Raw genomic sequence first — 15646 nt, forward strand, 5'->3', positions numbered from 1 at the left:
TGTAGTAGAACTGACATCAATTCACTGTAGCTGCCTTCAGCATCAATTACCGCCTCGATACTGGTCTGAAACTGGGAGCATGCCTTTTCTACAAGCGCCGGCAGGAACTCGGCGGATGGCTTTGGTGTTGTGGAAGGTTATGTTGGTGATGTTTTCGACGCTTGACCAAACGAAGTAGTCCTACAGGTTCAGATCGAGAGAGGAGGAGGAGCAGTGAGAGAAGGGTACAAAGTCTAATCCCTTCTGAAGGCAAGCTTGGGTCTCTTTGAACTTGTGAGCCGGTGCCGACTCTTGCTGCCACGCCCAGGGTCTGCCAGCAGCCACCTGATTACACCAGGAGGTCACTATACTCTTCAGCACATCCAGATACATTTTGGTGTTGACTTTCAAGCCAACTTCGAAGATGTGAGCTGGCATTGTGTGGCTGTCACTTGAAACCACATCAAAGACCATAATTATGGCCGGAAACTTCGTTGAGCTGTGTGCAGGTTTGCATTTGAAAGTGCTGGCAACGGTTCTCTTGTTATAACTCGGATCGATAGAGAGCATGAGTTGTACAGCGGCGCATCTCTGATCTCGTTGAACATTATGTCACTTTCAGATATGATAGAGGGCTCCTATCTCTCTTGACCAACTAGTAGATGGTCTGCAACAAAAAAGAAATCCGTTTTTCATAAAACGGAAATTAAATCATGTCGTCTTTTCTAGGGCGACAATTTTTTCTTTCCACTCTGTAAATACATTAGTTTGTTTCGGTCATTTTCTGACGGAAAGTATACACTCTTTGGAAATGATTCTTGAACAGCGTACGTGTGCTGGTGTTTAACCGATTAAAGTGTTCGGAAGAGATTGGAACATGAGAAACGGTGATACGAGTTGTTGAAGGTCACCCAGACAGTGTTTATGTTTTTTTAATTGACAGATGGCGAGAAAACCGTACCGATGTGACACAATTTTGGGTAAATAAAAAGAACCAGACTTAAAGCCGCGTTTCCGTCTGTTCTTTCTCATTTTTTTTATTTATTAAATTATTGCTCGTCTGCGATACGCGGCTAAATGTTGTTCAAATTAGCTAAACCATCTGATTTTTTTCAGAAACCAATATCGATTTTGCAACGAAAACGCCGGTTATTTGTTCTGCGAAAACGTTCAGGTAGTGTACATTTTCCATATTTATCTTTTAACTTGCTGTACTAGGTGTGTCAGAAACTTTGTGAAAAATATTGAATAATTCGACCCCCCCCCTGTCTTTCCAAGCTTATAACTACTCGGAAAATGTAATTCAAACCCTAATTCTTTTTTTTCAATTAAAGGAGCAAGGACCAAGGTTTCATTAAAAGAAAGAAAAAAACAAACAAACAACGTGGTTTAAAAAAAAAAAAGGTTTTAAACTTCGGACTTTACAGGTAAATTTCTAAAAAATACTGCTCTTTTGGTTTTAAATTTGAATATATCATTTATTGATTTTTATCTTCAATTTGTGATATATAACACTTTGGTGAGTAAATTAATTATTTACTTTTTAATAGACATTTCAAAATAGGGGGAGGCGTGAATTAAAAAAAAAAACGTTTGTCTAAAATACTATATTCAGTTTATTGAAAAGAGCATAAAATTTCACGAAAATATTGTAAAAATAGAATCAATAGAAAGATTTTGATAGATTTTTAAAGTTTAAAAATTGAAAAATACTGAACTCGTAAAATTGAATTAATTTCTTTACTGTTTTTTAAAAAATAATATTTCTATTACTTTTTATACAACTTTAATAGTTTATTTTGGAAGTATAATCCATAAAGAAAATAAACAACCAACTTTTAAAAGAGAAATTACGAATTTTTTTATATTTTATTCGCAGTTTCGTGTTAGGGGTATCAAAAATTCCTACACAAATTCTGATACACCTATTGCTGCACTTAGACAGCTCAATGAAAATACCCTCATCTCACTCGACTAGCAAAAAAAAAAAAAAAAAAAAAGGGTACCCTACACAGTAGGGGTCCCTATTAATAGCTTATTCTCCCCAGGCAGCTTGTTTTTGAACCCCTGGATTCTCTATTTCCTCGCCCGTAAAAACATGCAGAAATTTAAATGTAATGTGAAAAAATATCTTGCTGCTCAACTGTCACCCAGGTTACTCCGCCAAAAAACTTGGCTCCTGTTAAAGTAGCTCTTACGCTTCAGTGGCAACAATTTCTCTTGTTTGGGATTGTGTGTGTACATATGGTCGCTACAAATAGCCATCTGTTTCAGTCAAAGAGACTTCATCAGGCGACCTGGAACCTCTCGACGCCAATTTTTCTTTTTGGCGTCGAGAGGTTCCAGGTCGCCTGATGAAGTCTCTTTGACTGAAACAGATGGCATTTTGTAGCGGCCATATGTAACTGTTTACCCCAAATAATAAAAAAATATTTTGCTCTTTTTATTGAGCACTATTTAACAACCTCGTTGTCTTCATTAGTTCTAACGTTTGAACACCACAAACCTGAATATATATATATGTATATATATATATATATATGTATATATATGTATATATATATGTATATATATATGTATATATATATGTATGTATATATATATGTATGTATATATATGTATGTATATATATATGTATGTATATATATATATATATGTAGGTATGTATATATATATATGTATGTATATATATGTATATATATATATATATATATATATATATATATATATATATATATATATATATATATATATATACATGCTGTGAATCCAATAGGTTTTTTTTTTCGGAAAAATGCCTATACATTCTATAATAAGTGAGGTTTTTTATTCTTACGATTTTGCGAACTTTAAAAGTTTTTCATTTCCGTTTATGAATATTTTTCGTCCCGCATATCTTTTTGTATGCTAAGTAAAAAAGATTTCCAACTGTTGTTTGTTCCAAGGAACACATATCTGTGGTTGATGAGTTGTTTGGCGAATTTCTGCTATTCAACGAAACACGCGTAAGACTTACTAACATATGAATAAAATACTCTGAGTATAAATAGAAATTTTTATACGCAAAGGCTGGCGCAGTATAGAGCCAAAGTCAGTGGCGTAACAAGGGAAAGAGATCCGTCCCGGGTGGCACGTGCCAGGGGGCGGCATTATGATAGGGTAAAAATAGAATATAGAAAAAATAAATAAAAATAAATAAAAGCTAACAAAAAATATTGAATTTTATATCAAAATTAGTCTTTAAGGTTGTAAACAAATCGGAAATTTTGGAGGTATCGGAATCGGAAAAATGTGTCCGTATTTTCCGATTCCAAAACCAATTCTTTTAAATTTTTAACTCATTTTTTTTTATTGGTACTAATCTATATCTATCTTCTATGAATTCGTTTTTCATTTGTGTGCATTGATATTCATATTAAAAACCCTCTTTCTATTTATTTAAAAAGAAAATACAATTTTGTTATATATGGATCGTGCAATTGCATTAATCTGCAAAAGATCTAGCTAATTTGCATATTCTTTTAAACATTCATTTTAATTAATTCCCTATTAGTTTTTTCGGTTTTCTTATGGAATGATCATCTAGAGTTAACTATTACGTGTAATTATATTCATGCAGATATTCTACATAATTTATACTTGACTAATATTTGTCAAAATTGTTTCCATATATATTTATGTATTCGTATATATTTTTGTTTAATCTATGAGTCTGTCTATCTATCTATCTATCTATCTATCTATCTCTATATATATCTTTATAGATATATATAGAGATAGATAGATAGATAGATAGATAGATAAGTGAACGTGTCTGTGTGTCTGTGTGTGTGTGTCTGTGTGTGTTTCCCTTCGCAATAACTCTGTTAATTTTCAGTCTACAGACTCGAAATTTGATATACAGGGTACTGAGATTTGGGAAAATCTATGTGATCGGTTTTCGGCCAGAAATTTGTCTGTTAAGGAGTCAAAGTTCAACGATTTGACATTTGAGAACTCTACCAAACTCCTCCGCCAATTTTCGGTATAAACAATTGAAATTTTAGATATAGGTTCCTTGGATATGAATCTAACTTAATTACTTTATTTGAGCCCAAAACAATAAATTTTAAGGGGTCATAATAGGGGTCAAAGTTAAAAAAATAGACAGTTATTTTATTGTTTTTTTTTTTTTTTTGCTCAGCATACACCTCCAAACACCCGGGCAACGCCGGGCACCCATGCTAGTGCAAGTATAAATCATGTGAATATCTGCATGAATATAATTACACGTAATAGTTAACTCTAGATGATCATCCCATAAGAAAACCGAAAAAACTAATGGGGAATTAATTAAAATGAATGTTTAAAAGAATATGCAAATTAGCTAGATCTTTTGCTAGTGAATGCATTTCCCCAACCCATATATAAGAAAATTGTATTTTCTTTTTAAATAAATAGAAAGAGGGGTTTTAATATGAATATCAATACACACAAAAGAAAAATGAATTCGTAGGAGTATAGATAGATAGATAGATTCAAGTGAACGTGTCTGTGTGCGTGTGTGTACATTTCCCTACGCAATAACTCTGTCAATTTTTAAGTCTACAGATTCGAAATTTGATATACCGAGTACTGAGATTTGGGGAAATTTATGTGATCGGTTTTTTTTTTTTGTTTTTTTTTTAATTTTAAAATTATCACTAGAACTTTTGTTTTTAAATTTTTAAATTATCACTAGAACTAAAATGATAATAACATCAAAATACGACAAAAATTTATTTTACTTGTAAAACAAAAACATCTTTTTAAAATTTGCATAAATTCTTTCGATAACATTTTAAAGAAAGCAGTTGATTTACATGTTCCGAAAAGCGTTGATAATTTAAACAAAACATTTTTGTCAAGAAAATTTCTCAATATGTTACCGTGACATAGGCTGACATATTCGGTTGGTTTTTAACAGTATTTTGTATATATTTTTTAATTTTTAACTCATTTTCCCAAAATTACCGTGTTCAACAGAGAATCCGGCGCCATTTTAAATTTTCCAATACATCGGTAAACACTGTTTTTCGAACTGAATAAACATGTTACATTAAATAAAAACACTAGAAAATTATCCAGTTAGGTAGAAAAGTAACTTATCTTACCTTTGATAACATTTATTTGTTCTATATTTGTTTTTTGACAACTTTTTCGAATCTATGTGTACAGTAATACAAAACCCCAAAAGTAATAAATGAAAATCCTATTACCAGATTTAATTAATCATAATACATTTCGGTTTATTCATAAATACGTCAGCGATTATAAAACGTTGTTAATAGTTTGAAAAAAAAAACACAACAAAAAACAATTACTCCTTGACTACTTTTTTAAAAATATAATAATTAAAAACTATAATACAAGAAAAAATGTCCTTAGAACGCGTACCTAACTTAGAAAAATCGACTTATTTGCTTTCAAACTAGAGTAAATATTTAAAAATATGTATATTTCTGTGAGAGGCACTTGAATCCTATTCAAAACTCTATCCTTTTCAAGAATGGCCTTCAATTAACATTTATTTTCATAGATGCTTCATTTTTAACACCTTGTCAAGATTGACTTTCAGTTGTCTAATTTTCCTAAATTCAATCTATCTATATTATATCTATAAAAGTGAACGTGTCTGTCTGTCTGTCTTTCTGTCTGTGTGTCTGTCTGTCTGTCTGTGTACATTTCCCTACGCAATAACTCTGTCAATTTTTAGTCTATAGACTCGAAATTTGAAATACCGGGTACTGAGATTTGGGAAAATCGATGTGACGGGTGTCAGCCAGAAATTTGGCTGTTAAGGGGTCAAATTTCAACGATTTGACCTTTAAGAACTCTACCAAATTCCTCCGACAATTTTTGGTCTAGACACTTGAAATTTTAGATATAGGTTCCTTGAACATGGATCTAACTTAATAAAGTGATTTGAGCCCGAAACAATAAATTTTAAGGGGTCATAATAGGGGTCAAAGTTTTAAAAAATTAACCATTTATTTTGTTTTTTTGCTTTTTTTTGCACAGCATACACCTCCAAACACCCGAGCAAGGGGTCAAAGTTCAACGATTTGACCTTTGAGAATTCTACCAAACTCCTCCGCCAATTGTGGGTCTAAACACTTGAAATTTTAGATATAGGTTCCTTGGACATGGATATAACTTAATAACTTGATTTGAGTCCAAAACAATAAATGTTAAGGGGATATAATAGGGGTCAAAGTTTAAAAAAATTGACCGCTTTTTCTTTTTTTTCTTTCTCAACATACACCTCCAAACACCCGGGCAACGCCGGGCTGAAATGCTAGTTAAATATAAAATATAAAAAATGATTTTTAATGTTTTTGATTCATTTGGGATTTTATATGTTTTTGTTTTGTTTTAATTAGATGGTGAGTTTTGTTCGGTGTTCTTTTGTCCTGTGTGCTTTTGTTCGGCCCCCTAGCTAGCATTGGTAAGTTTACAAGGAGTTACAAAAAAGTATGCTTACAAAAACAAACTTTTGATAATTTAATATACAGCATAATCGCGTTGACACACCGGTTCTCATCAGATCACCGAAGTTAAGCAACGTTGAGCCTGGTTAGTACCAGCTGGGTGACTATTTGGGAATTCTAGGCGCTGTATGTGCTCTCCGCTTATCTCGGCATTTGTTTCCAGTCGTCCTGTACTTCACTTGCCACTGGTATTTAATAATGTCGTCTCAGGAGAGGTGTGGTTGGAGATTGCGCACCTCCTGTCTCAAAAATTTCACGCGCAAGCAACCCTTCGTGGGTATCCATAGTCTGTCCAAGACTGAAGGAGCCTGCTGCTTTTTGATAAGATGAATTGAACAGTAATATAATTAATTAATTCAAACCTTTCGCATTTTTTTTTTCATTTTTCTTCCTTTGAAGATTGTAATGCTGGGTATGAGGCAGCCAAACCAGCTGCCAACATTACCCCGCTTTTTATTGAAACCAACCGAGAGCTCTTTTTAGTCTCCTCGCTGTTCCCTTAAGTGCAATTGTCTGGATCTCTTTTGCACTTGGTTCACCAGGAATATTAGTAAGGTAGGACTTCAGGTTCTTCTTCATAAGCCCTGTGGCACCTATGATAACTGGTATGATTGATATCTCCCTAAGATTCCAGTTTCTCTTCATATCGTACATGAGACCTTGGTATTTGGTCTGTTTCTCTCTTTCAGCTCTGTTCAGGCCGCCATCATTAGGAACACTCACTTCAATCAAGGTTGCAACTCTCTCTGACTTATTCCATATAACTATGTCAGGTTTCACAGCAGAATTTTCAAGGTAGGTGGCTGTAGGGATTACATGGTCGTAATGTATTGCATATAAGTCATTTCCAACTGTTCTTTCAGGTTGATGTTCCCAGGAGTTGCTGCTATAATGGATGTTTAATTTTTTACAGATGGTCCAATGGAGATACTTGCATACTCCATCATGTCTCACCGTATAGTAGCCGTCCCCTAGAAGAACTTTGCAACTTGATATCAGATGATGAACTTTGCAACTTGATATCAGATGCAACTTGATATCAGATGACCAACACTTTCCAACACTTTGCATTTATTGTCATTACTGATACCTGCCATCTTCTTGAATGCATTGGTCATCAATCCCTGGTCTCGAGCAGCCATTATGACCCTTTCCTAATCGTGATGGAGGGCTCCCCTTCTGAGGCAGTCCAAGGAACCTTCTTTATCTATGTATTCCTGAGAGAGTTCCCCCCCCCCAAATACTTTGCACGCTGATGTTGGTCCCATTCTTTAAGGTTCATCTGTTGAAAGGTCTCGGTATATTTCTGCCGGCTCTTTCTTGCTATCTATATGCGACAACATGTGTTGGTTCATCTCTTCTTTGATTTCCGTTTATAAGCCTGTATTCGTTCAAATGAATTGGCCATTAACAGAATTAGTAGATCAAAACTTTTCACATCTATACGCACTAACACGTGTAGGCTCATTTCTTCTTTGATTTCAGTTAATGTGTCTACTAAAAAAAAATTTTCTGAATAAGATAAGACGGATTTGGATGGCAATATAAAGCAATAAAATCTCAAGCTATTAATAGAAATTATTTTCGGTAAATAATATTTTGATTCCGTTCGGTAATTTAGTTTTCAAATTTCTCATACGATAAGAAGACGCACAAAAGACATTGAAAATTTGCCAATATAAAATGTAAATGTATTTTTTAAACCTGTTTTAAGGACATTCAAAATGCGCTTCATGAATTGAAAAGCAATTACTGACATTTATTTTAAATTTTTGTTTCATGTTTAAACTTTTATTTTAATGCAATGCGAAAGTTCGAATTGTTTCCTTTGTAAAAGTTAAATACATTCTTTTATTAGGTAGAAGAGTTACTTATCTTGCCTTTGGTAACATTTATTAGTTTTGTATTTATTTTTTCTCCCGTTTTTTTTTTTTTTTTTTTTTTTTTTTTTGCTTTCTTAGATTGTCTGGAAAATCATCCACCGGACGAGAAGAAACAATAAATAAATAAATTTAAGAATTTAGAGTGGGGGTCATTTTTACATATAAATTTAATGCAAAATAAACCTCCATATTAGAGCTATTCTAGCATTTTAAGGCAGTTAAACAAAAAGTTAATTTTGCTATGGAAAATTATTTGCTTTAATAGTTGAATTTTTTTAACCCCTTCCCCGTAAATTAAAATTATTTTCAAAATTGAAAACTTCAATGGCCACAATACAAATTGTACTAGATTTGAAGAAAATATTAAAAAAAAGTTTTACCAATCGTTTTTTTTTTTTTTTTTTTTTTTTATTCTACATGAACCTCAACTTTTGTGAGAGGTAGGGGAGTTTCTCGTTAAAAAAGCATATAAATTATTTTTTTTTCTAAAAAGAATCTTAAGCCATCCATTCCTTGAGCAATCTATTAAAGTCGTACGCAAGGTGGCGGCCGTGAACGGATGTGAAAAATGGAACGGAATGCAAATTTTAGCGAAACGAAATTAGCGAGTCGACTGTGCAGCCTACCAAGAAAAGCACAACAAAACAATTCGACTGCTGATAACAACAGCAACAACAACAACAACAACAACAACTAATAATAAGCGTGTTTTAATTTTTAACTACTCTGTACTTGTTATGAACATGTTAATAGTGAAAAGAAATAAATAAGAAATGTTTTTTTGTTTCAACTAGACTGTAGTTTCACATAACATTTTAATAAACAAATGATACCGTAAAAAATTGAATTCACCGTCCTTTCTCTGCATAATTACCAAAACAAAACAATGAAATGAAAAAACTAAGAAACTTTTTTTTTTCAAAATGGGCGAAACAATAAATAAACAAAAAACAAATGTTACTTCTACGGCCGAAATGGCGTAAACGAAAAGCGAAAATCATGCTAGACCGAAGATAAACTTGATATTGCTAAAGTTGATACTCTTACTTCAGAAGTCGACATTGACAGCGTTGATACATCACAAAACTGTCAATGATGATGCGCGTGAAGTTGAAAACTTGAAAAGGCAATCACTAGTTGGTGCGAAAACATACACTGCAACAGATTTTACAGATGGTCTATGGCCTGTTGCAATTAATCATGAAATTCGTGCTATGCTTGTCCGACAGAGATCTGCTGCTGTGTATCACCTCGAGCATGAATTCAAGGAACTAGCGCTACTAGCGCTACCACAGGAACGAAAACAAAAGGCGACGTTAGAAAGCTAAAAAAAAAAAAAAAAAAAAACAACGTTCTATCGGTTTTTGCGTAACGGTGAGAAAAGTTTGCGAACATGGATGTTGTATTCTTTTCCAGATAAGCCTTATTTTGCTTCTGCTGCAGACTGTTTTCAACTGAACTGTCAAGGTTTTCTGCTGATGTGGGTTTTATGAATTGATGGAAATTAAATCCAAAAGTATATGAACACGAAGCTAGCACATCCCATGCTCAGACGTTCCTCAACTGGAAGGAGCTAAATCAACGCAGAGGCAGAGGGAGAGGACTAACAAGGGCAGTGGTGGGGATTTGATTATACGTAACAGTCTGTACCGAGACCGTGGCGTAACGGACAAAGTACTAAGTTAATTCAGTTCTGAGTGACACTTTCGGTCAGAGGTTGAATGTTCTATCTTCAGTGAAGACGATGCTAGGAATACAATTATGAATTCTACTTGATCATGACTGACAGAACGAGAGCATGTTACCCCCGTGGATTAAATAAATTTAAAGAAATTTCGTATAGATTTCCGAGTTCAGCAGAAAGATAACCGAGTCTGACATGATACACATTGTCAAATGTGACATCGGCTGAAACGTTGTGAGAATAACAACTAAGATAAGAACAGTAGTCCGAATAATCAAAATAATACAATTTATCAATTCTCATCTAAAAACATTCAGAACCGAGACGACTTTAAATCTGCTTTGATGGATATAGCAACAACTAACGTGCTGAATTGTTAATCGGCTGTGATTGGTTGGAAAAGAAGTAGACAAAAGAGAGATAATTAGGCTTTTATTACCAAATAAATGATAGATTAATTCAATTGCCCGACTTAAATCACATAATAAATGCATTTAAACTTCATTAAACAACTAACGGATATACCTAGCATCGCCCGTGATTAATTTATAGATTACAGAAAAAAAAGATTAAGCACTCTGTTTAGTTATTTAATTTGAAATGTAAAAGTTCAGAAGTGTAGCGAAAATGGACAGTAAAATCTGATTTAAATCTTAACCTTTTCCCAAGAAGATACCAAAATACTAATAAAAAAAGTCACGCCCAACCCTTAACTTAAATAATATACACTAGTTCACTTAGATTTTAAGACGGTCAGCGAGCATACACGTGCGCAGATGAAATCTCTCTCCGTTATTTCGCTGTTTCCAAAGTGTCTCCAATCTGACTTCTAAATCTACCTACCTTGATCTCTCACCCCAACACAGACAAAAATCCACACCCACTTAATCTTGTTTCACACACAACGGAACCTCACCCCCTTTTCCCTAACGGCTTTTTACTGTAAGATTACTTTTGATTTTCATGACACGTTTATCAAATCTCCATTACTAACGATTACATCCCATTGATTAGTGTACACGCAATAATCCTTATCCCCGAGTGGCTTCCGGGCCTTGATAAGTGGTGACTACCATGTAATATATATATATATATATATATATATATATATATATATATATATATATATATATATATATATATATATACGAAATAAAATATTACTCCAAACGATAGGTATCCCAATGGGATTACGAAATAAAATATTACTCCAAACGATAGCTACTCAATGGGATTGGATCCTGCACCATTTTGGGCAAATCTGTATTTACATAGACTCGAGTAAATAAATAAATAAATAAATATATATATATATATATATATATATATGTGTGTGTGTGTGTGTGTGTGTGTGTGTGATCACAAATAAAAATGATATATCTAAAACATATAATTTTCATGGGTGTAGAAGATGTATAGATGATCTTATATGCATAAAAGATAATGATGAATTTAAAAATAAATAAATAAACGTCTATATATCCAAAGGAGTTAGAACTGAATTGTGAACATAGAAGACAACAGGCTACATTTCTGGATTTAGATATAAAAATTACGGATGGGATTTTTCTTTATAAAATATTCGATAAAAGAACCTCTTCCGCCTTTGAAATAGTACGTATGCCGTATGAAGATAGTACCTGCCCTATTTTTATGTTTTATGGAACCATTATGTCAGAGTTTTTGAGAATAGCTTGCATTACTTTCAAATTAATAGATTTTATACCCCCAGTTTCTAGGTTAGTAATAAGGATGATAAAACAAGGTGGGTATAAAACTAAACTATTTAAACAGTTAAATAAAGCATTGGTTCATTATCCTGATGCTATTGAATCGTATAAAACAAACCAGAATATATTAATAAAGGAAATCCAAAACTATATTAGTAATGTATAAAATGCATTATATAAAATGAAATAAAATAATTAAAAAAATATATATTTATTTATAAATATTTTTAACCGTTATATATTTTTAATTTTCAATAAATAAGAATGTCGATATATAAAGTAGTAGGAGGTGATAAGTAGTCAAATGGATTAATCCTAATCTTATGAATACAAGACTGGTAAATTAAAAAAATATCCATTTTGAATTTGGAAACAGATGAATCTCACAAGTAAGGAATTCATTTTTATAACATGCATAGGTTAGCCAAATTAATTAAGAATAGGAAATTAGATCTAATATCTGTAACATGTCTTCTTAAGATTAAGGGAGGGTGGTATTTGATCAACAATGCCGGGGCGCCATGATTTTATATATTGTTTTGTTTTAAAATCCCCGAAACAGTATTTCATGGTAAACAACTGATGATCCTTTAAATTGCCATTAGTACTATAGTGAATTCGAGAAAGCAAGTTGATGCAGTGATTGCAGGTTAGTCAATGACTGACTGACTAAATAGTTTTTTAACGAATGATACAAATAAAAATTAAATAGGTTGTTTGGTATAGTTTTAAAGGTCAAAACTTCCAAGACTTGGAAGATTATATGTTTTTGTTTCGATTCTAGCTGATGGCACCCTAGTTTTGATCTCACTACTATATATTATGTTCAATATAATAGTCGATAGAGAATTGTCTCCATAATAATAAATATGTAATCTGCATGAATCAAAATATCATATTTAAGAATATCTTACGACCGAATAACATCGCGCGGTCTGCTAGTATAATGTTTAAAGAGGGTTGAAGAAGTATTGAAGGCTCCTTTAAGTGCAGACCTATCAAGTTGTGTTAAGATCCACGGATATAATGGAGCTTAAATATAATATGAGCATTATAAACAGGAAAAAAAGCCATATATTGGTATACATAGATTTATTTGCCGATAAAATAAAGAAAACCGACGTATTTTGAAGCCTATGCTTCTCATCATCTATTTTACCCCGTTATACAGCTATCTACCTTTGAGTCCTTCCTTCATATCTTCACCAGCCTCCATATTATATTATCCTTCTATTTCTCACATGTCCCATTCCTTCTAATTCTAAATTTCTCTCATGTACCCAATACAGCTTAAAGCCACCTACATTAGTTTACCCTCCTCAAGATTCTCCGCACACCCCTCGTCCATCATTCCCCTATATACCATGTACTTTAATATCGCCCCATTTATTCCCTTAAGTAGATGGTGCATTGAAATATTTTTGTAATCTAGCCCCTCTTCTGATGAGAAGCATTAAGCTTTGAAATAGCTTGTTATAAAGAGCATATAACACCTACCCCAATTATGTTTTTTCTTATTACATCGACAAATAAATCTATATATAAGGCTTTGTCTCGTCTATAATACTATCTATCTATCTATCTATCTATTTCTCTCTCTCTCTCTCTCTCTCTCTCTCTCTCTCTCTATATATATATATATATATATATATATATATATATATATATATATATATATAGTGGCGTAGCAAGAGCGGGGAGGGTGGACGATCCGCCCCGAGCGGCACGTTCCAGGGGCGGCATTTTGAGAGGGTAAATAAAAAATAAAAATAAATGAAAGTTAACAAAAAATCTTAAATTTTATGCCGAAAAGGTTGTAAAACATCGGGACTTTTAGAGATATCGGAATCAGAAAAATATGTCCCTATTTTATGAGCGGCACACGTCAGGGGCAGCATTTTGAGAGGTTAAAAATAGAAAATAGAAAAAATGAAAAAAAGCTTACAAGAAAATCAGAAATTTTTACCGAAATATTTTTAAAAATCGCAACTTTTGGAGGTATTGGAATCGGAAAAATGTGTCCCCATTTTACGGACGACACATACCAGGGGGCGGCATTTTGTGAGGATAGAAATAGAAAATAATAAAATAAATAAAAATAAATAAAAGTAAACAAAAATTCGAAATTTTATACCGAAAAGGTTGTAAAAAAATCGGAACTGTTGGAGGTATCGGAATCGAAAAAATGTGTCCCTGATTTACGATTCCAAAACCGATTGCTTTAAATTTTTAATTTAATTTTTCATTATTGGTACTAGTAATAAATATTTATTGTTTTTAAATTATCACTAAAACTAAAATGATAATAGCATCAAAATATGATGTAAATTTATTTTATTTGTAAGACAAAGTTTTCAAAAAGTTGCATAAATTCTCTAGGTAACCTTTCAAAAAAAAGCAGTCGATTCACATGTTCCAAAAAATGTTGAAAAATTAAACAAACAAAAAAAATTCTTTCAAACATCACTGATAATTAAATGATACAACGGAAAATAAGCCACAGAAAATTACGCAATTTTAGAATTGTAGAAATATTAAGCAAGTAGGGAATAAAAATCGACTGTAAACAGATTTTATTATTGTCATTTCAGTGTATATAATTTTAAATGGGAACCAAGCGCCACACTTCAAATACCGTTTAAGTTGCTTTCTATTTGATAGTTTAAATACTGCCGAATTTCTGTCAAGTTTCGAACAATCACAGAGTAATGGATTTTTTTTTTCTAACTATTAACAAAATTTTATAATCACTGACGTATTTATGATTAAACCGAAATTTATTACGATGAATTAATTCTGGTAATAAAATTTTAATTTTTAATTTTTTTTTTATTGATATAATAATTGTAAAAGATAATACAAGAAAAATCCCCTTAGAATACGTACCTAACTTAGAAAGTTAGAAAGATCGACATTTAAAAATATGTATATTTCTGTGAGAGGCACTTGAATCCTATTTAAAACTATATCGCCTTTAAGAATGGTCCTGAACTTTATCTTCAATTGACATTTATTCCGTAGATGCTTAATTTTCATACCTTGCCAAAATTAGTTCCCCGGCGTCTAATTTTCCTAAATTTAATTAAATTAAAATAAAAATATAAAAAGTGATTTTTAATATTTTTTATTCATTTGGGATTTTATATGTTTTTGCGTTAATTAGCTGGTAGGGTTTGTCCGGTGTCCTTTTGTCCGATCCCATATATATATATATATATATATATATATATATATATATATATATATATATATATATATATATATATATATATATATATATATATATATATAAAGTCAAAGATTAGAGAATTATCCTGTTAGATATTACATTGAATTAAGTTAATACTTTCAGGATGATCCTAGCCGAAAAGGTAAAGCTTATAATTTCAAAATAGAGCAATATATAAGATTAATGATTAAAGTTAAATTCTGTAAATCAAAAAAATCATGCATATTTCCTTAATCCATGGATTTTCAATAATGGCTCATATCATCAGAGGAAGTGAAATGCAATCAGCAAAATGTTCAGCTATGAATAAAATGTTATTTGAATGGTGAATAAGAGTCAAAGAAAAAAGGATTTCATACAACCTGGGCAGTCCATTATCAGAATGAGTTCAATATTTTCCGAAATATTACTGCCAGGTCGGAGGAGTAGTGTTCCAGGGGAAAATCAGTAATTCGATATATCAAGAATGTTTGGTTGTCCAATACCGTTATTTCAAAGGGCATATGAAATGGTCGTCGGTGATATAAAGGTCCGTTGGTAGAAAAAAATCCAGAATCCTTAGTGCGCCGTGCGGAGATAGTACATCAAATACTGAATCAATGTTTAATTCCATTTCATATATTTCCGTCGAT

At 32.2% G+C, this 15646-nt stretch overlaps 1 protein-coding gene and 1 pseudogene across 1 annotated transcript in view; both read left to right on the forward strand.

The window, feature by feature from the left end:
- The first annotated feature begins 922 nt into the window (after nt 1-922).
- Nucleotides 923-15646, forward strand: part of LOC145246726 (uncharacterized) — an 89220-nt gene continuing 74496 nt past the window's right edge. The window contains exons 1-2 of the mRNA XM_080108477.1: nt 923-959; nt 1096-1153. The gene's annotated coding sequence lies outside the window, so the exon portion shown is untranslated. The remainder of the gene's footprint in view (nt 960-1095; nt 1154-15646) is intronic.
- LOC145246903 (5S ribosomal RNA) lies at nt 6505-6621 on the forward strand (annotated as a pseudogene).

This window comes from Euprymna scolopes, chromosome 24 (genome assembly GCF_053919585.1).
Source record: "Euprymna scolopes isolate OS-2025 chromosome 24, ASM5391958v1, whole genome shotgun sequence".
In the NCBI taxonomy this organism is placed as follows: domain Eukaryota; kingdom Metazoa; phylum Mollusca; class Cephalopoda; order Sepiida; family Sepiolidae; genus Euprymna; species Euprymna scolopes.